At 46.2% G+C, this 24816-nt stretch overlaps 1 protein-coding gene across 4 annotated transcripts in view; it reads right to left on the minus strand.

The window, feature by feature from the left end:
- Positions 1-24816, minus strand: part of GADL1 (glutamate decarboxylase like 1) — a 650110-nt gene that overhangs the window by 323989 nt on the left and 301305 nt on the right. The window lies entirely within an intron of this gene.

Here is a 24816-nt window from a genome sequence, read left to right on the forward strand (position 1 = left end):
GGGATAGGAATGAAAATTGACCTTTTTCAGTCTTGTGGCCACTGCTGAGTTTTCCAAACTTGCTGGCATATTGAATGCAGCACTTTCACAGCATCATCTTCTAAGATTTGAAATAACTCAACTGTAATTCCATCACTTCCACTAGCTTTGTTCATAGTGATGCTTCCTAAGGCCCACTTGACTTCACATTCCAGGATGTCTGGCTCTAAGTGAGTGACCACACCATCATGATTATCTGGGTCATGAAGATCTTTTTTGTACAGTTCTTCTGTGTATTCTTGCTACCTCTTCTTAATATCTTGTGCTTCTGTTAGGTCCATACATTTTCTATCCTTTATTGTGCCCATCTTTGCCTGAAATATTCCCTTGGTATCTCTGATTTTCTTGAAGAGATTTCTAGTCTTTCCCATTCTATTGTTTTCCTCTATTTCTTTGCATTGACCACTGAGGAAGGCTTTCTTATCTCTCCTTGCTATTCTTTGGAACTCTGCATTCAAATGGGTATATCGTTCCTTTTCTCCTTTGCCTTTCACTTCTCTTCTTTTCTCAGCTAGTTGTAAGGCCAAGTCAGACAACCATTTTGCCTTTTTGCATTTGTTTTTCTTGGAGATGGCCTTGATCACTGCTTTTGGTACAATGTCACGAACCTCCACCCATAGTTCTTCGGGCACTCTGTCTATCAAATCTAATCCCTTGAACTGGGGACTCATTCGTCTATAAAACAGGACTCAGGAATATTCCCCTAGTATATTTGTTATATTAATTCAGACAACATATAAGGTTCTCTGCTGCTGCTGCGTCACTTTAGTCATGTCCGACTCTGTGCGACCCCATAGACAGCAGCCCACTAGGCTCGTCTGTCCCTGGGATTCTCCAGGCAAGAATACTGGAGTGGGTTGCCATTTCCTTCTCCAACGCATGAAAGTTCTCAGCACATGCTAAATTCCCCCACATAATCAGTGACTGTCACTGTGTTTCAGAGAGGAGTTAGAACAAGAAGAGACTCTCAAGTGGGTGGGAGAGAGCCAGCCAAGTTTTATCCACCATCGTGTTCTCTATGCCCACCCAACAAAACTCAGCTTCCATACAGCACTCACTCACATGTAGAAATCTAGTAACTGCCAGCAGAGGATGACTGTAGAGAGACCCTGAACAAACACCCTCGGTTAGGTCCCTGAACTTGAGTGCCCCAGAGGTGGATTGTCGACATCCCATGTCCTCCCAGGGGCTCCCTGGCCAGACCAGGTCAGCTGTTACAGGGCTCATGACTACTCACATGGGCGAGCAATGCGGTCACTTTCCCTTGGCATCCAGTCGCCCTTAGCCTACCAGGCACTCCGCCCTTGTCACACTGGCCATGTCGGCAAGTAAGCCCATAAGCTCTCACCTGTTGTTAGTGACAGGGATGCACAAGCAGAGACCGGGGCAAGAACACAATCCTCTGAATAACTCCCACAACAGCCCATCAGTCTCTGGCACAACTTCCCAGGCAGTTTAGGGGCTCTGTATTCATCTCCTGTTGCTGCTAACAAATTACTACAACTTAGTGGCTTTAAATGACACACTTATTCTCTTAGAATTCTTGAGTTCACAAGTTCAAAATGAGTCTTGCCATAGAGAACAGACTTATGGCAGAGGGGAAGGAGCAGGTAGGACTCAGGGAGAGGGTAGCATGGAAATATGTACACTAACATGGAAAAGAGACAGCCAATCGGAATTTGCTGCATGACTCTGTGACCTCAAACCAGGGCTATGTGACAACCTAGAGGGAGAGGTGGAGAGGGAGGCTTGAGAGGGTGGGGACATATACCAACACATTACTGCAATTATCCTTCAATTACCAATAAATAAGGAAAAAATGAGTCTTGTAAGGCTGAAATCAAGGTGTTCCCAGGACTGGCTCCCTGCAGATGCCCGAGGGTGAGTCCATGCCTCGCCTCTTCCAGCTGCTCTGCCTGCTGCACCGCCGGGCTTGGGCTCACTCACACCAGTCTCCACTTCCTGTTCCTCTTCTGCAGTGAAATCTCTGCTTTTTTCCTCCTACAGGATATTTTGATTACATTTAGGACCCACCTGTATAATCCATGGTATGAGTGCTGAAGAATTGATGCTTTTGAACTATGGTGTTGGAGAAGACTCTTTAGAGTCCCTTGGACTGCAAGGAGATCCAACTAGTCCATCCTAAAGGAAAACAACCCTGAGGATTCACTGGAAGGACTGATGCTGAAGCTGAAGTTCCAATACTTTGGCTACCTAATGTGAAAAACTGACTCTTTGGAAAAGACCCTGATGCTGGGAAAGATTGAGCGCAGGAGAAGGGAATGACAGAGGATGAGATGGTTGGATGGCATCACTGACTTGATGGACATGAGTTTGAGCAAGCTCCAGGAGTTGGTGATGGACAGGGAAGCCTGGCATGCCACAGTCCATGGGGTCACAAAGAGTCAGATGTGACTGAACTGAACTGAACTCCCTTTCAAGACCCTTGATCACACCAGTAAAGTGCCTGTTGCCACATAAGGTGACATTTGCTGGCCCCAGGGGTCAGGATGTGGACATCTTAGTAGGGGGCTGCCATTATGGCTCCCTTCACACAAAAGCTGGAGTAATAAATTCATGGCTTAAAAGAATAAGAATCATTAGAAATTGCAGTCTTCCTGATTGCTAACTTCACTATGTTTTACACGCTCTTTAATTACTGAGGAGGAAAATGAGCAAACAGAACCTGGGAGAGAGAATCACAGAACCCTCAAAGGTAGGTAGATGACAGATAGACAGGTAGCCCCAGACTACGAGAGATCATGGCCAGTGTTTGGATATTTTGCTCAAAAAAATCACAGTGCTTGCTTCTCCCTCTAGTGAAGCCCCCGTCACAAATGTGTGTGCCCATGATCACACCCCCGGATACCACGCACGCACACACACACATACACACTCACAAACAACGCTTCTCTGAAGGTAGTCTGCTTTCCTTTTTATTCTCGGGACACAGCTCTGCCTGTCACCCTGTAAGAAAGTGGCACTCCACCATGCCCACAGAGGCTGCATCATGCCACCCTCTCCCATGACCACCTGTCTGCTGCAGTGCTCAGCGCTAGGCACAAACAGCCCCGTCGGTTGCTCTGCCATCTCCACTAAGCCATGGTGTAATGGCTGGAAGGACACGCACACAATCCCCATTTGAGACTTTCAAACCATCTGAAATAGATTCCTGGGACCAGGTAAGTGGAAAGAGGTTATTAGCACAGAAAGGTATTTAAGAACAAAAGCAGAGGGGAAATTGTGTGATGTGTGCAGGGCCATGCAGATGTCCTAGAGTGTCTCAAGAGTAACAAAAATGACGAATTCAGAAGGGAAACATAACTTGCAACTAATAAAACAAGCTTTTGTTTAGACAGCAGAGTCTCCATGTTTGCATGTTTAACACATACGATGACAGATTCAAAGACAGAGAACATAAGAGACAAAAAACAATTTTCACAACGTAGTAATTACCTCCATTCTTTCCAGTGAATGTGTCTTGGGGTGAATTCCCACTAAGCAGACTTTGAGATAAGGACTGGATGCATGGGTTTGGTTTGGAGGTATTCCCAGGAAGCACTGGTAGGGGTAGGGAAGTGGGAAAGGGAAGAAAAGGCAGGGGCGGGGATATTTCTGTACAGATGATGCGCAGTCCCTCAGGGCTCCTCAGGGAGACTGGGTAAGACCTTTCAGGGGTCTTTCACAAGGGATGCAACAGTTGGGGTATCTATGCTGCAACATCCATCCAACTAGCAGAGGGCGGCTCTCCGGCATGGGATTCTAGACGCACTCATCTCCCCCAGGGCAGGCTGAGCTCCCCCCATTAGAGGAAGCCCTCAGGCTGGGACTCACAGGTGTTCGTGACTAGGATTGTCAACTGTGAACTCTGGTGCACAGTGCCGACCCCAGGATCAGTGAGAGACAGGAGATGCGTGTCAACCACTCTCCCATCCTGATTCTTGTGTGGTTCCCATCCCCTGAGCATGCCAGCAGCTGAGTGTCACTCTGATGTTGAAGGGAGGCATCTACCCTGAATGTAAAAACGCCCACTTTATTGGAGGCTCAGTAGCAAAGTGCCCCAGCTCCTGGCCGTACGGCAAGAACCTTTGTATCTAGACCCTGAAGAAGACCTTGTAGCTTCAGCTTCCCTCTGCCGGGAGGCATGACTAAAGGAAGTGAGGCGAGGGGGCAGATCAGAGGTGGTAGCAGATGAAAGGAAACGTTATTGTCAGTGTTGTTTTAAACAGGTGATAAAGGAGATCTGAGGCTTTACTTCTCTTAGTCTGTAGAGCAATGCAGTTTATAAAGTAAGAAAAAATCCAAGAATGATATTACTAGCTATATAGCATGGGGTAGTTTATCTTTTTACTTTGTTTTCACCTTATCAGGATCCTTTCCTACATGGTTATGGGAATTCCATAAGCCAGGGTATATCCAAAGATATCACTGTGGCATGCAATGCACTTCAGCTCATTTCAAAACTGACATTTGCTGGGTAAACAAAGATCATCCATGTATTATCTTGTGTCCTAAGTCAAAGTCAGAGTCAGATCTGGTTCAGAGCCCTGATACACTGCCTCTAAAATTTTCCCGGGGGAATTGATCCTGCACCTTCCCTTGGCCAACGATACATGCTCTATATCTGGGACTGGATCCCAGGGTGCAACGGTGTTCTAAACTCGGGGCAGTAGAAAGGAGGGCTGCTTCTCAGCTGCTATGACTTGCGTGTTCTCAAGGCACTTGACATGAAACTCTAGCCAAAGCACACCCGCTGCACACTCTGCACTCGGCCAGGCACAAGTGGGAAGCGACATGATATTTTTTTCCCAAGTCATTCTCTTTGGCCATCATCTGTTGAATCTCCCTTCCTGTTGCTGACCCTGGGCAGATTCTAAGCTTTTCAATTGTTTGACCACTTAAAAAGTCCAAGCTATTTTAAAACTTCATATATTCAATCTGGCAAAAAAGGAGAGAGAAAAGTGATCACGGGTAGAGTCATAAAGGAGGAGCAGTTGCAACAGACTGTCCTGTGTCCCAGGCCTCTGACCAGGGCCCTGGGCTCTCCTGCCTGGCACTAAGAGGGAGCACAGTGGAGCACCAGAAGTGGCAGCGAGCAGGGTCAGTGTGGCTCAGACAAGGCGGGTTGTTCCTACCCGAAGCCTGTCATAAGGGCTTGATGCTCAAAGTTAAGCCATTCTGCATCTCCCCCCTCACCCAATCCTCCTCTAAACCCCAAATCTGGATTTTAATTGCATACAGGGTCTCTCTACTTGGGTGTTTAATAGGAATCTAGACAAACAGAAAGCTCACCACCCTTTGTTTTTCTTTATCTGTGGCCTATATTCTGATTAATCCGTTGCTGTCACTCTGCCATTGCTTCTGCCAGTGACAGAAGATAGAAACCACCGGATCATTATTTTTCCTTTCCTCATCTGTTCAAAGTCCCTTTCATACTGTCAGAACCCAAAGCCTCTTGCTACTAAGGTATTCTTCCCTGACTGACATCCTCATGGACGAGTGGCAGAAAAACAATCCGGCCCCACTCACGGCAGACTCACTTCTCCTTGTCACATCAAAGGCGGTCACGTTCTGTGCCTGCCCTCTCTCTCCACCATGCAATCTCGAATTCTCTTTTCTATCTCCTCAAAAAGACCCAGGGCAGCACACTCAGCACATACCCTACAGGCAGATATCCAGGCCCACCTCACCCTCATAAAAGCCCCGTGAGAGACGGTACCCAGTGGCTCTCCTGCTAAGCCAGCAACTTAGGACTTAACAGTTCTCTCTGCCTCCCCTGTCCCAGTCTCCTGCTTCTATAGAATTAATGACAAGACTTGGGCGGACTGTGTGGCTAGGACACGGCTGAGGGAAAAAGACCAATTTAGGCTGCCATTTAAAATTTTATTTTTCAAAGCTGCATACAGAAAAATTCACTTCTCCAGGGAATATACAATTCTATGCCTTTTGACAAATTCCTAGAATTGTATAGCAATCACCACAATCGAGGTACCAGTTTCCTCACCTCTAAATATTCCACCATACCTTCCCCCTACACTTAAACACTCCCATTGTTTAAACCCTGGCAACTACTAATTTGTCCTCTGATCCTCCCATTTTATCTATTCTAGAATGTCATGTAAATGAGATTGCATACAGTCTCATTTGGTGTCTACAGGAGATTGGCCCCAGGAGCCTCTGTGTATGTGTGTGTGTTCAATCAGGTCCGACTCTCTGTGACCCCAGGGTCGGTAGCCCACCAAGCTACTCTGTCCATGGGATTTCCATCAGGAATACTAGAGTGGGTTGCTATTTCCTCTTCCAGGGGATTTTCCCTACCCAGGGATTGAACCCACGTCTCTTGCATCTCCTGCATTGGCAGGCGGATTCTTTACCACTGAGCCACCTGGGAAGCACCCCCAGGATGCTGGCAGATACCATATCTGTGGATGCTGAAAGCCCTCATGTACAGTGATATCATACAGTGGGCACTTAGTGTCCATGGACAAAGAACCCCAATAGGGAGGACTGACCACATCAGGCCTCTTCCACTCAGCACAATACACACAAAGACTCATCCACACTTGCTTGTTCCATGGCGTGCTCCTTCCTCTCGCCCAGCAGAACTCCACTGTATGATTATACCATAGTCTGTCACCCGTTTGCCAGCTGAAGGACCTCCAAGTCATTTCCAGTGTTTGACAATTGCAAATAAAGCTTCTGTAATCATTCACGTATATGTTTGGAGAGATAAACAGATCATATGGTGAGTATAAGTTTAACTTTACAAAACACTGTCAACTACTCAAAAGATATATACACAGCCAGTAAAAATGTTTAAAAGAGATTTTCTTGGCAAAGCCTAGATTTCCTAATCTTGAAAAGTTTATATATGTATAATGTACTTCTCATATATGCATATATAATGTGTATATTTGTGTGACCAGCCTACTTATAAAACTAACTCAGGGGTATAAATTGGCAGCTTGGAGATATTTTAAGGGCTTTATGAAACAGCTATATAACTGGACATGTCCAGTCTGTTGGGATGTCATAAAATGCAGAAGTTAAGTGTAGGAAGCCAAAGAAAGATTATAAAATGAATCACTTAAGCTCTCTTAGTGAATAACTGAGCTTGATTATGATGGAATAAGTAGCAGCCCAGAATCGGCATCCCTGAGTTGTTCACAGAAGCCAAGGGCTCGCTCTGAGCACTCAGGGACACAGATGGTGAGGCCGGGTGAGCCCACTGTATACCAGCGAGAGCGAGTTGACCATGTGCCCTGCTACCACTGAGTATACTGCCTGAGCCTAACCCAGGAACTCATAGAAAAATGCTGGCTCTGGTGAAATATCAACTTTCCTGTTTTCATTGTAAAATGAAATGAGAGGAAACGTGGGGAGAGAATTACAACCAACAAATGGCTCCAAAATTAGGTTTGTGAATGTCCACCAAGAGGTGAATGAGTGAGAAGCAGTAAAATATTCACAGAATGGATTACAACTTAGCAGTTAAATATATCTATATATCTATATCTATATCTATATCTATATATATATATATATATACTGTTTATTGTTAGAGACAACGACATGGATGAGTCTCAGGAAGTTTGCAGAGCAAAAGATTCCAGACAGAAACAGTACCCACTGTACACTCCTGACTCGAACCTCAGATGATGGGATCAAACACAAGTTTCCTGGCCGGGACTGGAGGGACAGGGGGCTGGCTGCAAAGGGGCACAGGGCCACTTTCTGGTGTGATGTAAACGCGTGCCTTGACTGTGGTGCTGATTTCACGAGTGTGGCAGGGAAGGTCAATTTTTAACTCTACCCTCTCAGGGTCTTTCGCCTGGCCCCGAGAATTATACTGACATTAGAGACAGATTAACAGGAGAAAAGCAGACAAATTATTATAAATTTCACATGACGTGCAAGCCCTCGTAAGAAATGAAGACCCAAAGAAATGGCAGAAACTACAGGCTTTTATAGCAGGTCGAACAAGCGAGGCAAAGTGGAAAAGTAACTAAACTATGTGCGGAAGCTAGGGGACAGTAAGAATAATTTTAACAAGGTCTATGTTATAGCGGTCTCTTGGTCTCAGCTTCCCCTGCCAATAAGAACGGTACTCTCCTCGTCCTACAGGAAGCGAGACAGGCTGGGATTCAGGACCCTTTGTTGCAGGGCTGCAGTGCTCACACCTGAACACAGCTCTCCTCACACCCCTCCTTAGGCTGCTGCTGCTGCTAAGTCACTCAGTCGTGTCCGACTCTTAGCGACCCCATGGACTGCAGCCCACCAGGCTCCTCCGTCCATGGGGTTTTCCAGGCAAGAGTACTGGAGTGGGGTGCCATTGCCTTCTCTGTCTCCTTAAGCAACAGAACACAAAGAAACGTATGGCACGAAGAGTAACTGCACGTATGTGCAGTTGGGCAGATTCTGGACAAAAGACACAAGGAGGCCAAAAAACCCAACAGCCATTCTGAAGTGCCTGGAGCAAAAGCAGGGTACCATGCAAGCCCCCTGCACACAACACCATCTAAGGCCTGGGTCAGGAAGGTCCCCTGGAGGAGGGAATGGCCACCCACTCCAGTATTCTTGCCTGGAGAATTCCATGGACAGAGGAGTCTGGTGGGCTACAGTCCATGGGGTCACAAAGAGTTGGACACGACTGAAATGATTTAGCAAGGACTGGGCAAGCCATCTAGGCCACCCCTCCAGCCCGACGCCTGGACACACCACTACCCTCTCCCCACATAATGAACTAGCTCGCCTCCCCCTCAGGCAGCAGGTGAACAAGGGAGCCTGTTAGTTATTCTCACCCCTCTGCTGCAGCAGGGGCCCCAGGAGAGCCTTGCCTGAATGTCTTGTCTGGTTTCTGATCAATTTCCATTGATTCAGGAGGACAAGAACCTTAGTTGGTAACAGAAGGACATCTTTCACATGGGAATTTTGTCTCCTACTTTTCAGAAAAAGAAGGAGGATCAGAGCGTTTTTCTTGTCTTTGCTATTATTCAAGTGCCTTTAACTCCACCCTTATGCCAAAGTGGCACATTTTGGGGTGGCATCTTCTGCCACTCTTCAAAATTCATTGAACTATACACTTAAAATAGGTGCTTTTTAAATTCTATGTAAACCAGTACCTCAGTAAAATGTATTAGAATTCAAAAGATAGGTTCGTAGCACAAACAGCAAGAACAGTTATCACACGTTAACAGAATGAGCAGTTCCCTTACGGGGCACTGTGATTACGAAAGCGCTTCCCTGAGTGTGGAGGTCTATGTGGAGCAGCCAAGGGTGGCTGCTCCCCATCGTAACCACACGTCAGAATTACCCAGTGTCTTCCGTAAATTCAGACGTGATTGTGCTGGGGGCACCCTGGGCGTGGAGGCTTTCCGAAGCTTCCTGAGTGGCTTCAGTGCGTAGCCAGGGGTGAGGAGGGGAGCGGAGGACACAGGTGTCCCGACACCCCCTTCTCCGGCTCAGGCTCCTCCAGCAGAGAACAGAGATGTGGCCGAGCCGCTTGACCTCCAGGCCGCCCAGGTGCTGCCTCAGATCAGGAAGGCCCCTGAGCTCAAACCTCGGGGACTCAGATTTGGCCATGCCCAGACTGTTCCCCCGACTTGGAGGTCCCTCTCATGCGTTCACCTGGGCACGCATGCTCACTCGGCTAATTCGCCAGACTCGGCTGGTGCTGGAAGACAAGGTGAGTCCTTTCAGCTCCATCACTGGGTGTTGGGGTATGTTCGTCCCTGCACAGAGGACAACGAGGTGGGACTGAGTGCCGGGAAATCCTGCGTTTTACCTTCTCAAAACGAGGGAGGAGATGGGGGAACATTGGGACAAAGAAATAGGCATAAACGTTCAAAGCGTGACGCTATCCCAGCCTCCAAAAATGGAGGAAGGAGCTAATACACAGTGAGAAGGGCTGTGCCCCGGGTACTCTGTACACATTATCCTACTCAGCCCGCACTGTCCTTGTTGAACACTCTGCACCAAAGGCCCATTCGGTGCTGCAGCCGCTGAGGCTCAGAGGGGCCATTTGACCAAGGCCCGGCGGTAAGTGACAGAGCCATGCCTTAAGTCGTTTCCTCCAAAACCTACGTGCACTCTTTCCACTACGCAGCACTGCCTCTTATCTTGAAAACTCATAACCATAAGTGGTAGTAATAGTAAGAGTTTTCTATGTGCTAGGATTAAATCTAAGGTTCTAACTGCATCTATACTTCGGGAGCTATATCTAGACCTATGTTTATACCTCGATTGTTGTTGTTTAGCTGCTACGTTGTGCAACCTCAGGGACTGTAGCCTGCCAGGCTTCTCTGTCCATGGGATTTCCCAGGCAAGAATACTGGAGTGGGTTGCCATTTCCTTCTGCACGAGATCTTCCCAACCCAGAGGTCAAATCCACACTTCCTGCACTGGCAGGCAGATTCTGCTACCACTGAGCCACCAGGGAAACCCTTACGCTCAGATATGAGTGTGTACTATGTCACGTCAGTCATGTCCGACTCTTTGTGATCCCATGGACAGTAATCCACCAGGCTCCTCTGTCCATGCAGACCTATAAAAAGCCACTTAAAATTAGGTAGATACTATTATTATCCTCTTTAAATATGATACAACTGCTGCTAAGTCGCTTCAGTCGTGTCCGACTCTGTGCGACCCCATAGACGGCAGCCCACTAGGCTCCTCTGTCCCTGGGATTCTCCAGGCAAGAATACTGGAGTGGGTTGCCATTTCCTTCTCCAATGCAGGAAAGTGAAAAGTGAAAGTGAAGTTGCTCAGTCGTACCCGACTCTTAGCGACCCCATGGACTGGAGCCTACCAGGCTCCTCCGTCCGTGGGATTTTTCCAGGCAAGAGTACTGGAGTGGGGTGCCATGATACAACTAAGGTACAGTAAGGTTAAATAATTTTCTCAAGGGCAAGAGGCCACAAAAGATAGAAGTCATTTAATGACAATCCTTTGCTAAAAATTACCCAACTTGACAAAACCAGCCAGAAAAAAAAGATAAGAGAATTTTGCTAACCTTGCTTTCAACCTCAATACTCAGTCCAACTAAGACTGTAAAATACCGGCTCTTTCCCTCAAATTTTGCAAACTTATGACAGCCCATGTGCCTTCAGTGATTATGGTAGGTGGGAAGGCACTAGTCATGGCAAGCTCTGATTTGCAAGATCAATAAGAATATTATTACCCATGCTTGTAAAAAAGCATGGATTAGTAAGAAAGAAAAAGGTTTCTGACAGCTTCTGCAGCAAGAAAAGCAATGCATTAGGTCTGGTGAAAAGGGACTGAAGAAAGTGGTGCTTAGAAGCCAGGACTGGAACTGATGATGGAAAAGCAGAGCCTGATCCTTAATCAGATCCACTTCCAAGCAGCAACCATGTATCTGGGCTCCCATTTCACCGACATATGCGAGTTCTGAGCTTGCTGAGCCCCGCAGGGCAAATGCAAGCCTGGAACCGTGAACTGGGCCCAGCCCTGCCTCATACATCATCAGCACAGCTGTCCACAGAATTTCCAGCAAAGAACTTTTATTCATGAGGATGCAATCAGAACTGGAAGAGAATCGCAGAACTCCTCCAACTAGCCGCATTTTTACGTGCAGGTATTTATATGTACATATACTCAAGGCCGTGTTAGATCTAAGCTGGAAAACTTAAAATGTCAAAGAAAGATGATTTGAATGATAACTGGTCCCGTTTACCAACTTAAAATTTTTATGGATTATGAGAAAGCATTTGCGCTCGCGTTTAACAGTCACCCACATTCATACAATTGTCACTCGCATGCTTTCAAACTGAGATCCAGACCTCATCTCAGTCCGAGGGTGTGGGTCTCAGGGGGCTCCTCCCTCCCCGTTTCCTCAGCGCTGGCTGGGCTTAGCTGTGTGTCTTCAGGAAGGAGAATTCTTGGGGCTTCTCCAGTGTGGCAGGGGTGCGTCTTCACCTCGCCCTGAGCCGCACCTCGTGGACAGACGAGGGCAATCAAACCGTATCCCCTCCCCGGTGGCCAGCCTGGGAGTCCAGCTGTCACGTCACCAGGGAAATTCTACACTTCCTGGATTCCACTTTGCTAGATGGGATTGGTTTATTGAGTGCCTCTTCTCATCAGAGTGTAGACATAAAAAGTTCTATTTTTTCCCCATCTCTACTTTTATCCCTGCTTTATCAAATCCACATTTTCTGTCTCTTAACAACATCTTGGTGAGATTCCAAACCATTTAGTGAATTTTCATTATTAAAGGTGGTCTGAACCAGTCTTGAATTTCCATCTCGTGTGCATGTCCAAGCTCTCCGCCCCCCACTCCGCACTGGATTTGTGGCTAAAGGCAGAGAGTGCATGTCTGGGCGGGGGTCATGCTTCACACATTCAACCCCCCACCCTCCTAGGTTCTGCCTCTTCTGAGCTTCCTGGATTGAAAAATAGAAGGAGAAGGCAGGAAGAGGAGCAGAACATCATCACCTCCCTGACCCCAGAGACCCACCTCCCCTTGTTGGCCGTGGCGGCTTCTCCGGCCTTCACGTTCTGGCCCTCAAGACAACGTGTCAGGCCTCCCTGTGCTTACAAACATGCGGGAGACTTCTCTGCAGAGCCGTGAGGTTTCTCACAACCCCGCAGTTCCCTGAAGTGGGGGTCCAGCAGCATCTCCACCCTCCTAGGGAGCTGCCCAAAAGCCTCATGGCCTCTGCTGCCAGGGTCCCTCGCTGGGCAGGCAGCCCCAGGCTGGTATTTCAGGACATCAGGCTGAGTGCAGGTACCCTGTGTAACATCTCCTCTAAAACAGCTCCTCTCTGCCAGATGACAGAAGTACCGCCAGCTTCCCTGCCCCTTCCCTGTGCCTCTGAGCTCTGTGTCCCCTGCTCAGTGGGCACAGGGGCTCGTCAGCAAGGCTACTGCCCAAGCATTAACCACCTGAAAATAAACATCTCTTTATGTTGCAGAGCAATACCTCTACCCTATACAAATGCGCTCAAGAACTCAACACCTTCTTTGCTTTGGACAGAAAAACACAGCCCTCCTCCCTACTCTGTGTGGAGAGAGGGGGACCCTCTCACTCCCCATGACACCCTCTCCACAAGGCTGCCAGTGGAGACTGTCCCCTCCCCAGCGGTCTCACAGTACGAACGGGAGGCGCAGCGGGGCTGGGTTACTAACACGCGAGTGCAAAGTGGTTCCTATCATGTTTTCATAAGCCCTGGGCTGAAGGTATTGAGTCTGAGACTGCCAGAAAGACGCAGGACTCCCAGTTAAATTTACATTTCAGATAAAGAACCAATCATTTTTAGTGTAAGCATGCCCTAAGTATTGTATGGGACATGAATAATTTTTTTTTTTAGTATAAGTATCTCAGGGTATGCCTCCACAGGAAGAACCCAAGCCCAGATATTCCCTTTTGACCGGTAAACAGAATAATACAGAGCAGACAAAACACACCGGGGAAGGCTGCTTCTCTACCCTTATCCATTCCTGTTATGATTCCCCATTCAGGCACTCAGATCAAACCACTCCTCAAAAGTCCTAAAAAATGAAATCCAAAGCTTCTCTTTTTTGGAACGTTTATATGCACAGATTTTTTTTTTTTTTTTTTTTTTTCAGAAAGGAAAGGGCATTCTAATCCACTTACAGAAATTATGACAATTAGCTCCAAGAGGAACTCGAGAGTTTCAAAGTCATAATGTTGGCAGAAAGAATTGAAACACACGGAGTGAACATCAGAATTGTAAATTTCTAGAGCAGTTAGATCATTGTGTAAGAGTACTGTGGGGAGGAGAGACACTTATCTCATTAGCAGGAAACTTCTAAGAATCCCAGGCTGTACTGAGTAAGCATTTTTTATGAAAAAGTCCAACTGAAATCCAAAGCATAAACAGTGAAGAATTTTTGCTTTTAATTTTTTATGTAAAAGGACCATATTCAGGCCACTAAGAGAGCCTCATTCTAGAAGGAGCTTCTTTGTTCCCGCAGGTAAGCTGGCATCTGCTCAGAGGGCATTGTGGGGGAGAGTGAGGAAGGTGGTCCCTTCACACTCTGATAACGAAGCCAACCAGCTCTCTGCTCACCTCCCAGATAAGCCAGAATCTCAGGCTGGGTTCTGCAGCAGCATAGCCTGACACAGAGATTCTTGGGTGTGTGATTTAGTGAGAGAATGTTCTCAGGTGAAACCTGCATGGAAACGAGGGATGCAGGGTAAGGCAAATGAAAAGTCTAACAAAGATGCGGGTTTTTTCAATCAATCCCACTGTGAACTCTGCAAAGTCAAGCGGAGCTGTCCTGCCTGGCAGTGGGGGCTTGTCTTGCCTGGCAGTGGGGGCCAGGCTGTTAGACCCTTGCTGACAGTCACTGATTGCTGTGGACGGCTAGGTAGGGGTGGAGAGGGGCAGGGAGGTGTGATCACCCACTGTCTCTGGGTGCGACAGCGTCGGCCAAGGAGAAACTATCTCCAGGGAAGGGGGGCAGCTGTGAGTCATGAGCAACCACCGCCCACAGCAGCTGGGGTGGGCACGTCAGCCTCGTAAAGGGATGTAGAGGCACCAGGAGTAAGTAAATGCCGTGCTAAGTCACTTCAGTCATGTCTGACCGCAATACTATGGACTGTAGCCCACCAGGCTGCTCTGTCCCTGGGGCTCCCCAGGCAAGAATACTGGAGTGGGTTGCCATCCCCTTCTCCAGGGGATCTTCCCGACTCAGGGACTGAACCTGCATCTCTTACATCTCCTGTATTGGCAGGCAGGTTCTTTACCACTAGCGCCACCTGGGAAGCCCAAAAGGTTACCTCAATACCTTAATGACTCAGATCAAATGCCGCTGCAAGGTGACCTATGGTCAGTAGTTTTCCAGTAATTTCTAAAGAAGGAAACCTAATCCTCAAATTTATTCCATTTTATAATTACCCACTGCTGGCACACAAATGAAAGAAAAAGATTTTTTTTTTATCTTTTGCAACTTAACATTTCAGCCTTTATTAAAAGATGTATATCTCATTCTCTCCAAACTTCACAACCTCTGCCTGGAAACCTCCCACTCCCCACCCCAGGCTGCTGCATCCTCTGCAGGGGTGTGTTCGTCTCTGGAGAAGCCAGGCAAGGTGGACTACTGAAACCCCTAGTTCCCCAGCTCAGCTGAGGGGCCAAGTCCCTGACAGCAGCGATGAGTGGTTTCCTCAGGGTCTTGCTATTTTGATGTTGAGATCTAGGAGAGTCCCTTCCAGCACTGAGGGGTTTAGGTGGAGCATCAGAAGTCCCAGAGTTTGGTCCTCCGAGACTCGAGTCGCAGCAGGTCAGTCTGAGCTCCCACACCGGGGCCATCTCTGAGGACCAGAGAGGAGCACGGCCCAGGTGCCATGTCCAGTCTCCCTAGAAGCACTGCAGTGTGAGCAACAGCTGCTGGGCAAGGGAGCCGCCACATGTGTGAGGCGGGGCGAGGCAGCCCAGGGAGAGCTGACCTCAGGAACGTTCCTGACGGACTGAACACCTCAGGCACACCCAGAAAGGTCAAGACAAATGCCACCGGGGCCATCCAAGCCCGTCTAGAGACCTTTCAAACTAAATAACCACTCTATGAAGCGCTGATTTGGAAGACTCAGCTAGCACTGCCTTCAGAGCAGAACAGAAGGGGGTGCATTCCTGTCGTGGTTCCCCTGAAGGACAATGTGTCTGTTTAGCTCGGGTCTGTGTTAGAAGTTCTCCTGCTGCCGCCCTCCCCACCGGGCTCTGTGTGTGGAGAGCATTTTCCTGGTAAGGATAGAGCCTGGAAGGGAGTTGAGGTGGGTGGTGGCTTATACTTGAAATGAATGGTGTTTGGAGCCTTTGAAGAGCAAAAATATATAACTGTTTATTGACCTACAGCCATCCATGAAATGGAATATAATCCCTGGCAGAAAGTATAGAATAGAAAGTCCCCAATATTGCAGCTGCCTAGAGATGAAAAGATTATCTGGAGCTAAGAAGACTATTTTTTCATCCACAGTCTTAATGCTGAGTCTCCCACAGAATCTGGAAGAATACTATCTGCTTCTGGGCTTCAGAGATAGAGACAGAGATATTCAAGGGGAGCAGAAATACCACCCCAAGGTGTATACCTTTCTTTTGCCTTTTTTCCAAAAAATATTTACTCACTTGTTTAGCTGTGCTGAGTCTTAGTTGCAGCATGAGGGATCTAGTTCCCTGACCAGGGATCAAACCTGGTCCCCCTGCATTGTGAGTGCAAAGTTTCAACCACTGGACTACCATGGAAGCCCCCAGAATGCATCTCTGTGTTATGAGGATGATTTTAGGCTGATCATTTTCGTCAGTGGGGGGAGGGGGGCTGTGATGGGTCTTTGTTGTTGCACGCAGCTTTTCTCTATTTGCAGCGAGCAGGCGCAACTCCTCGTTGTGGCATGCAGGCTTCTTGTCAGGGTGGCTTCTCTTGTTGTGGAGCACAGGCTCTAGGTGCATGGGCTTCAGGAGTTTCAGCTTGCTTAGTTGCTCTGAGGCATGTGGGATCTTCCTGAACCAGGGATCAAACCGGTGTCCCTTGCATTGCAAGGCAGATTCTTAACCATTGGCTAGGCTGATTATTTTTAAGAAACAGCAGATACAAGCAAAGTACTGAAAACTGCATAGAAGTTACCCTTCAGTAAGAAACATTTGGGCTTCCCTGGTGGCTCAGTGGCAAAGGATCCACCTGCTAATGTAGGAGATGTGGATTCAATCCCTGAGTCAGAAAGATCCCTTGGGGAAGGAGATGGCAATCCACTCCAGTATCCTTGCCTGGGAAATCTGTGCTCCAGGGAATCTGGTAGAACACATCTTTAGATAGATACTTTGAGGAACTGATTTCATGATCACAGTCCTTGTGTCTCTTCATACCTAGAAAATCACTAAATCCCTTCATGGTGACATCAGCTCTTACATCTAGCAAAAAACCTCTTGTAAAAGGGTGTGATTGCACTGAACTCCCCCTTCACCAAAATCTTATATTTGACCTTCCCTGACTGCCCCTTTGGAGCAGTTGCTCAGGGCTATCTGAGGGGCTGTCTCCCGGGCTGCAGTCCTCATTTTGCCCCAAATAAAACTCAATTCACAACTCTCACATGGTGCATCTTTCTTGGGCAACAGCAGGAAATAAAACCACCCATGGGAAAGGCACCCTCCCTGTCACCAGACATAGGATCCAGGGCTAAGTGGCTGTATAAACAAACTCTGTCACTTCTTCATCAATTTACTACTCCAAGCCTGAACATTTTTATCCTGTCAATTCCTCACAGGTGTTTCTTTATCTAAAAAGGATAAAAGCTGCCTGCCTTGGTCATGTCTTCAGACCTTATATTGCTGGGGCCGGGAGGGATTCAGCCAAGTTCAGTCATTTTAATTACAAAATTAAATTTAAATTTGCTTTCTCCTGATAATTTCCCTTTTATTACTGGGTGTGGGGGGGAGATGACTCAGCCAAGAACCTAGTGGAGTCAAAGGAAAATTTGTTTTCCTCCCTCACAGCATCATTTTCTGAGCATGCTGGGGTGCTCACCCCACTCCATGACAACCACTCCTAGGCACTGTCTCATCAGGTCCTCGAAATGCCTGCACAAAGGAAACACTCTTTAAAAACTGAGGAAGTGAAATCAAACTCAAGGCCATTTCCCTGAGAAACAGAAGAACCCTGTTCAGTCTGACCCTGGCCTGAGCTCTTCACCACTGGGTCTTCTAATGAAAGCAAAGTACACTCTAGACTATGGGCTTCCCTGGTGACTCAGACTGTAAAGAATCTGCCTGCAATACCAGAGACTTAGGCTCAATCCCTGGGTGAGGAAGATCCTCTGGAGGAGGGCATGGTGACCCACTCCAGTATTCTTGCCTGGAGAATCCCATGGACAGAGAAGCCTGGTGGGCTACAGTCTATGGGGTTGCAAAGAGTTGGATACAAATGAGCGACTAACACTTTCACTTTTTTTTCACACTCTAGATTGGGACTGTCCCATTGGCTCAGCAAAAAAGAATCCACCTGCCAATGCAGGAGATGTGGGTTCGATCTCTGGGTTGGGAAGATGCCCTGGAGGAGGGGGATGTGCTGTATTCTTGCCTGAAGAATCCCAGTGAGAGAGGAGCCTGGTGGGCTGCAATCCATAGGTCAGAAAGTCAGACATGGCTGAAGCAACTGAGCATCCGAGCACATTCTATACTGCAGCCACCGTTCAGTGGGCACTCACCATAGCTGCTAGCATTTCAGGGCACTGGGTTCCTCGGGCATTGGCCTGTCACCCCTGCTGCTCATAGCTGAGGGCAGAGGGCCCGCAGAGCCGCCACCATTGACTCATCCGGTGCTTTGACCTTCGTGGCTGTCAGCCACTAAATAGATTCTTCTTCGAAGGGACTCATCATCACCCTTTCCACCGCATTTCCCCTCCACTCTGGGTTCAATGTTGCCTCCTATTTGGGTCACAGTGACATTCTCCCCACAGGCTTCTCTGACTCAGCTCTCTCCTTCCTCATCCAATCTGCCTGCTCCCTGCCAGGCTTGGCTTCCAAAAGCACTGCGTCCTGCTCAAACACCGGAGGCAGCTCTCTGATCCCCAGTGACCTAGGCCTCGGCTCACAGAACCAAAGTCCAGCCCTGGTTTGTACCCTTTCCATCACCTGCCTCCCCTGCACATCTAGCCACCTTCACCTGTGCTGTCATCCCCTCCACACTCTGTTACTTAAATCACATCCAAATGTCTGGGTCAAGTTCAAGTCTCACTTCGCCCTTGAACACTGGACTTGAAGACAAACCACCAACCCTGATGTTACTGTAGATAACATGGCTGTTTTTGTTTGAATTACAGCCAAAAGGAAATGCTCAGACAAGAATCTGAACGCAAATACAGTATTTGAAAGCTACAGGAAAGGCTACAGGGAGGTGGAAAAGAGGGACAGGGAGGAAGAGCCGCCAATAAAAGGTGCAGATCAAGTCGGTTACCATCGGAGCAGCTGGAGCTCAGTCCTGTGGGGATGGGCTAGCCAGGACAGGACACACACCTCCGTTATTCCACCCAGGGGGAGGGAGCTGGTGCATTGATACACCAGCTGGAGAGTCCAGTCATTGTTGGAGAGCTGCTCCACCTGGAGCTGGTGCCCCAGCACCTCCAGCCTATGAGCAAGGCCAGAGGCAAGAGAAAGCTCCACATGAAAGCAACTCAGGTGCTGGAAGCTAGAAACCCAGTGTGAACGCCAGGACGGTGAGGGTGACAGGATACGGACGGGGCAAGGCCCACATGTGCTACAACAGCCACACACAGTTCATCACTCAAACCAGGGCAATCAGAGAGTGAAAGGGAGTACCATCAGTAATCATTCTGGGAAGCAGGCAAGATTCAGGATGACCTGGGCAAATTACCATGCGTGAGCTTGCATTTGTAGCTGTGACTTTTGTATCAAGCTCATATGACTCTACGGAGTGCCTTCCACGTGGTCCTGCTCTGTGCTCATCACTGAACCGAGTAAGGTGCTTAAAATAAAGGAGATGCTCAGAAAACACTGCACTGCTGGACCCAGAATGAGGTGGCCATTCAGAGTCGGGTGCTATTCAAATGGCATAGGCTTTAAAGTCAGACAACCCCGAGTTGAAACCCAAACCCCACTGATTCACTGCTAACCTCGGGTGTAGATATGACATCTCAAGAGTTGGGGTGACGATGATGATATCTGCCTTGTACAACTGTCAAGGATCAGAAAAGACCTATACAAAAGCAAGTCAAACTACAGCAAACTGAACCTCAATTTCATTATTATTCCACAAGCTAATAATGATAATATGGATTATCAGTTTGATCATTATCCTTCAGGCTCCTACTCAGCACTGGTTCTGTGTCTGTCTCAGCTCAGCGTTTTATTTTCTTCTCTATGGCTGTGGATCGTTTTCACATAGCAGATGAGTTGAGCCTTTGTGAAATGCACTTCCATTCACAGGGACACGGAGGCTGAAATTGGCTGGACATTCTCTAAGTCAGGAGTGGATATGAATTTGAAAAGGGAGAAGTTAAGAGGATAAGATCTGGCATGAGCTGTTAGCTGAGCTGATCAAAATCAGAATCTCCAGATTAAGCTTCACTGTTTCTCACACTTTGAAAGGCTATGAATTAAGAGGAAAGTGATAGTGGAAAGACACTCGGCTTTTCAAAAAGAGATGTCTAACACCCCAGAAGTAAACAAACCTGCCTTAAGCTTCTGAGTCACGTCCCTGGCTTACTCATCACTACTGCTTTTATTGTCCACTGGGAAGATTTTCTTTGTGTTTATATAACAACAAGAAAAATGGGGTAGACAGAAGGGAGAACTTATAAACCCAATTACTGTCCCTCTGCAATTTGGAATCATAATTTTTCACTTTGTGAAGAAGCTTAAAAACACCAGGTTCACTGTAAATTTAGAAATGAGCGGGGAGAAATATAAGGCAAAATGGAGAAACGTACTTTCATCCTGCATAGGCTTCTGGCACATCCACATGTCAGAGACGCTATGATTTCTTTTAACTTTTTTATTTTATCAACATAATGCATGCATATAATTTTCAAAAGTTAGTGATAACAGTACTAAAAATTTGTAACAAAATACAGCAATAACATGCACGACTATTCCCTGTCCAAAAGGCTCATTCTCCAACCAGTAACTAATTTCAGTAAATTCAGATACTACTTCTGGAATTTACTTCCACATTTCTAAATAATATGAATAAATAAAGAAGAATGAAGAAATGGTTAGTTCCCCTATGTCCAGTCTCCCATTCTTCCATAGGAATACATATGCCAACTTCTAGCTGAGCTCAAGAGTTTTCGAATAAAAATATATTTTTTCAAGCTCCCCTATACATGGTTGTGCTATTAAATCTGGGCTAAAGGGATGTGAGTAAAGCATTACATGTAACTCTCAGGAATCTTCCTTAAAAGACAACTGAAACATATACTTTGACTTCTTATTCATTCTTTCTTCCTTCTTGATAAATGGAATGCAGACATAATGAGCCATACTGAATCATGAGGTTAACTTGGGAATGAAATTGTGCCGTGTCAGAACAACAGAACAAACAGAAGGAGAGTGGGTACCTGAGGTTTTAGGGAACAAGGCTGTCACCTGAAACCTGACAGCTACATTAGGAGAGAAATAAAAACTTTTGCCTAATGCAACAAAAAAACCAAACAACCCAATTGAAAAATGGGCAGAAGACCTAAACAGACATTTCTTCAAAGAAAATATACAGATGGCCAACAGGCGCATGAGAAGATGCTCGACATCACTAATTATTCAGTTCAGTTCAGTTGCTCAGTTGTGTCCGACTCTTTGTGACCCCATGAATCACAGCACACCAGGCCTCCCTGTCCATCGCCATCTCCTGGAGTTCATTCAAACTCACATCCATCGAGTCAGTGATGCCACCCAGCCATCTCATCCTCTGTCATCCCCTTCTCCTCCTGCCCCCAATCTCTCCCAGCATCAGAGTCTTTTCCAATGAGTCAACTCTTCGCATGAGGTAGCCAAAGTACTGGAGTTTCAGCTTTAGCATCATTCCTTCCAAAGAAATCCCAGGGCTGATCTCCTTCAGAATGGACTGGTTGGATCTCCTTGCAGTCCAAAGGACTCTCAAGAGTCTTCTGCAACACCACAGTTCAAAAGCATCAATTCTTCGGTGCTCAGCTTTCTTCACAGTCCAACTATTGCATCCATACATGAGCACTGGAAAAACCATAGCCTTGACTAGACGGACCTTTGTTGGCAAAGTAATGTCTCTGCTTTTCAATATGCTATCTAGGTTGGTCATAACTTTTCTTCCAAGGAGTAAGCATCTTTTAATTTCATGGCTGCAGTCACCATCTGCAGTGATTTTGGAGCCCAAAAAGATAAAGTCTGACACTTTTTCCACTGTTTCCCCATCTATTTCCCTAATTATTAGAGAAACACAAATCAAAACTACAGTGAAGTACCACCTTAGAAAGCCCATCAGTAAAAAGTCTACAAATAACAAGTGCTGGAGAGGGTATGGAGAGAAGGGCATCCTTCCACACTGTTGGTGGGAATGTAAGTTGGTGCAGCCCCTATGGAGGACAGTATGGAGGTTCCTCAGAAAACTAACCCTGCAGTCCCACTCCTGGGCATATACTCGAACAAAACTATAACTCAGAACGATAATAACCTCCCAAAAAGGAACAGGAAGAAATAGGAAACATGCACAGACTAATCACAAGCATGGAAATCAGAACTCTAATAAAAAATCTTCCAACAAACAAAAGCCCAAGGTCACATGACTTCATAAGCAAATAGTACCAAAGTTTAGAGAAGAGCTAACACCAATCCTGCTCAAACTCTTCCAGAAAATTGCAGAGGAAGGAACATTCCTGAACTCATTCTGAGACCACTGTCACCCTGATACCACAACCAAAGATACCACAAAAAAAGAAAACTACAGGCCAATATCACTGATGAACACAGATGCAAAAATCCTCAACAAAATTCTACCAAACAGCATCCAACAACACATTAAAATGATCCTCTATCACAATCAACTGGGCTTTATCCCAGCCATGCAGGGAGTCTTCAATATACTCAAATCAATCAATCTAATATACCATATTAACAAATGGGAAGATAAAAACTGCATGATCATCTCAATAGATCCACAGAAAACTTTTGAAAAAATTCAACACCCATTTATGATAAGAGCTCTCCAGAAAGTAGGCACAGAAGAAATCTACCTCAACATAATAAAGGCTAGATACAACAAACCTACAGCAAACATTATTCTCAAGACTGAAAAACTGAAAGCATTTCCTCTAGATCAGGAAAAAGACAAGGGTCCCCACTCTCACCACTATTAATCAACATAGTTTTGGAAGTCCCAGCTATGGCAATCAGAGAAGAAAAAGAAGTACAAAGGAATCCATATTGGAAAAGAAGTAAGGCTCACTGTTTGCAGATGATATGATAATATGCATAAAAAACCCTAAAGATGCCACCAGAAAACTACTAGAGCTGTTCAATGAATATAGTAAAGTCACAGAATATAAAATTAATACACGGAAACCCCTTGCATTCCTACACACTAATAATGAAAAATCAGAAAGAGTAATTAAGGAAACAATCCCATTAACCACTGAAACAAAAAGAGTAGCTGGGAATAAACCTACCTAATCCAAGCCAGGCCCCAACAATACATGAAACGTGAACTTTCAGATGTTTAAGCTGGTTTTAGAAAAAGCAGAGGAAACAGAGTTCAAATTGCCAACATCTGCTGGATCATGAAAAAGCAAGAGAGTTCCAGAAAAACATCTATTTCTGCTTTATTGACTATGCCAAAGCCTTTGACTGTGTGGATCACAATAAACTGTGGAAAATTCTGAAAGAGATGGGAATATCAGACCCCCTGACCTGTCTCTTGAGAAACCTATATGCAGGTCAGGAAGCAACAGTTAGAACTGGACATGGAACAACAGACTATTTCCAAATAGGAAAAGGAGTAGGGCAAGCCTGTATATTGACACTGTGCTTATTTAACTTATATGCAGAGTACATCATGAGAAACGCTGGGCTGGAAGGAGCACAAGCTGGAATCAAGATTGCCGGGAGAAATATCAATAACCTCAGATATGCAGATGACACCACCCTTATGGCAGAAAGTGAAGAACTAAACAGCCTCTTGATGAAAGTGAAAGAAGAAAGTGAAAAAGTTGGCTTAAAGCTCAACATTCAGAAAACGAAGATCATGGCATCTGGTCCCATCACTTCATGGGAAATATATGGAGAAACAGTGGAAACAGTGGCTGACTTGATTTTGGGGGGCTCCAAAAATCACTGCAGATGGTGACTGCAGCCATGAAATTAAAAGACGCTTACTCCTTGGAAGGAAAGTTATGACCAACCTAGATAGCATATTGAAAAGCAGAGACATTACTTTGCCAACAAAGGTCCATCAAGTCAAGGCTATGGTTTTTCCTGTGGTCATGTATGGATGTGAGACTTGGACTATAAAGAAAGCTGATCATTGAAGAATTGATGCTTTTAAACTGTGGTGTTGGAGAAGACTCTTGAGAATCTCTTGAACTGCAAGTAGATCCAACGAGTCCATCCTAAAGGAGATCAGTCCTAAGTGTTCATTGGAAGGACTGATGCTAAAGCTGAAACTCCAATACTTTGGCCACCTGATGCGAAAAACTTACTCATTTGCAAAGACCCTGATGCTGGGAAAGATTGAAGGTGGAAGGTGAAGGGGACAACAGAGGAAGAGATGGTTGGATGGCATCACTGACTCAACGGACATGTTGAGTAAACTCCGGGAGTTGGTGAATAAGGAGGCCTGGCATGCTACTGTCCATGGGGTTACAAAGAGGCAGACATGACTGAGTGACTGAAGCAAACTGAAGTGAAAGAGACAAAAGACCTGTATGCAGAAAACTGTAAGACACGGATGAAAGAAATTGAAGATGACACAAACAACTGGAGAGGTATACCATGTTCTTGGATTGGAAGAGTCAACATTGTGAAAATGACTGCATTACCCAAAGCAATCTACAGATTCAATGGAACCTCTATGAAACCATAGAGTTCTCTATTCTTTATTCTCTAGTTCTTTAGAGAACTAGAACAAAAATTTTCATAATTGGCATGGAAACACAAAAGACCCCAAATAGCCAAGGCAATCTTGAGAAAGAAAAACAAAGCTGCATAAATAAACTGTCCTGACTTCAGACTATACTACAAAGCGAAAGCATGGTACTGACACGAAAATAGAAATATAGACAAATGGAACAAGATAGAAATCCCAGATAAAAACCCATGTGACAAT

This window comes from Bubalus bubalis, chromosome 21 (genome assembly GCF_019923935.1).
Source record: "Bubalus bubalis isolate 160015118507 breed Murrah chromosome 21, NDDB_SH_1, whole genome shotgun sequence".
NCBI lineage: Eukaryota > Metazoa > Chordata > Mammalia > Artiodactyla > Bovidae > Bubalus > Bubalus bubalis.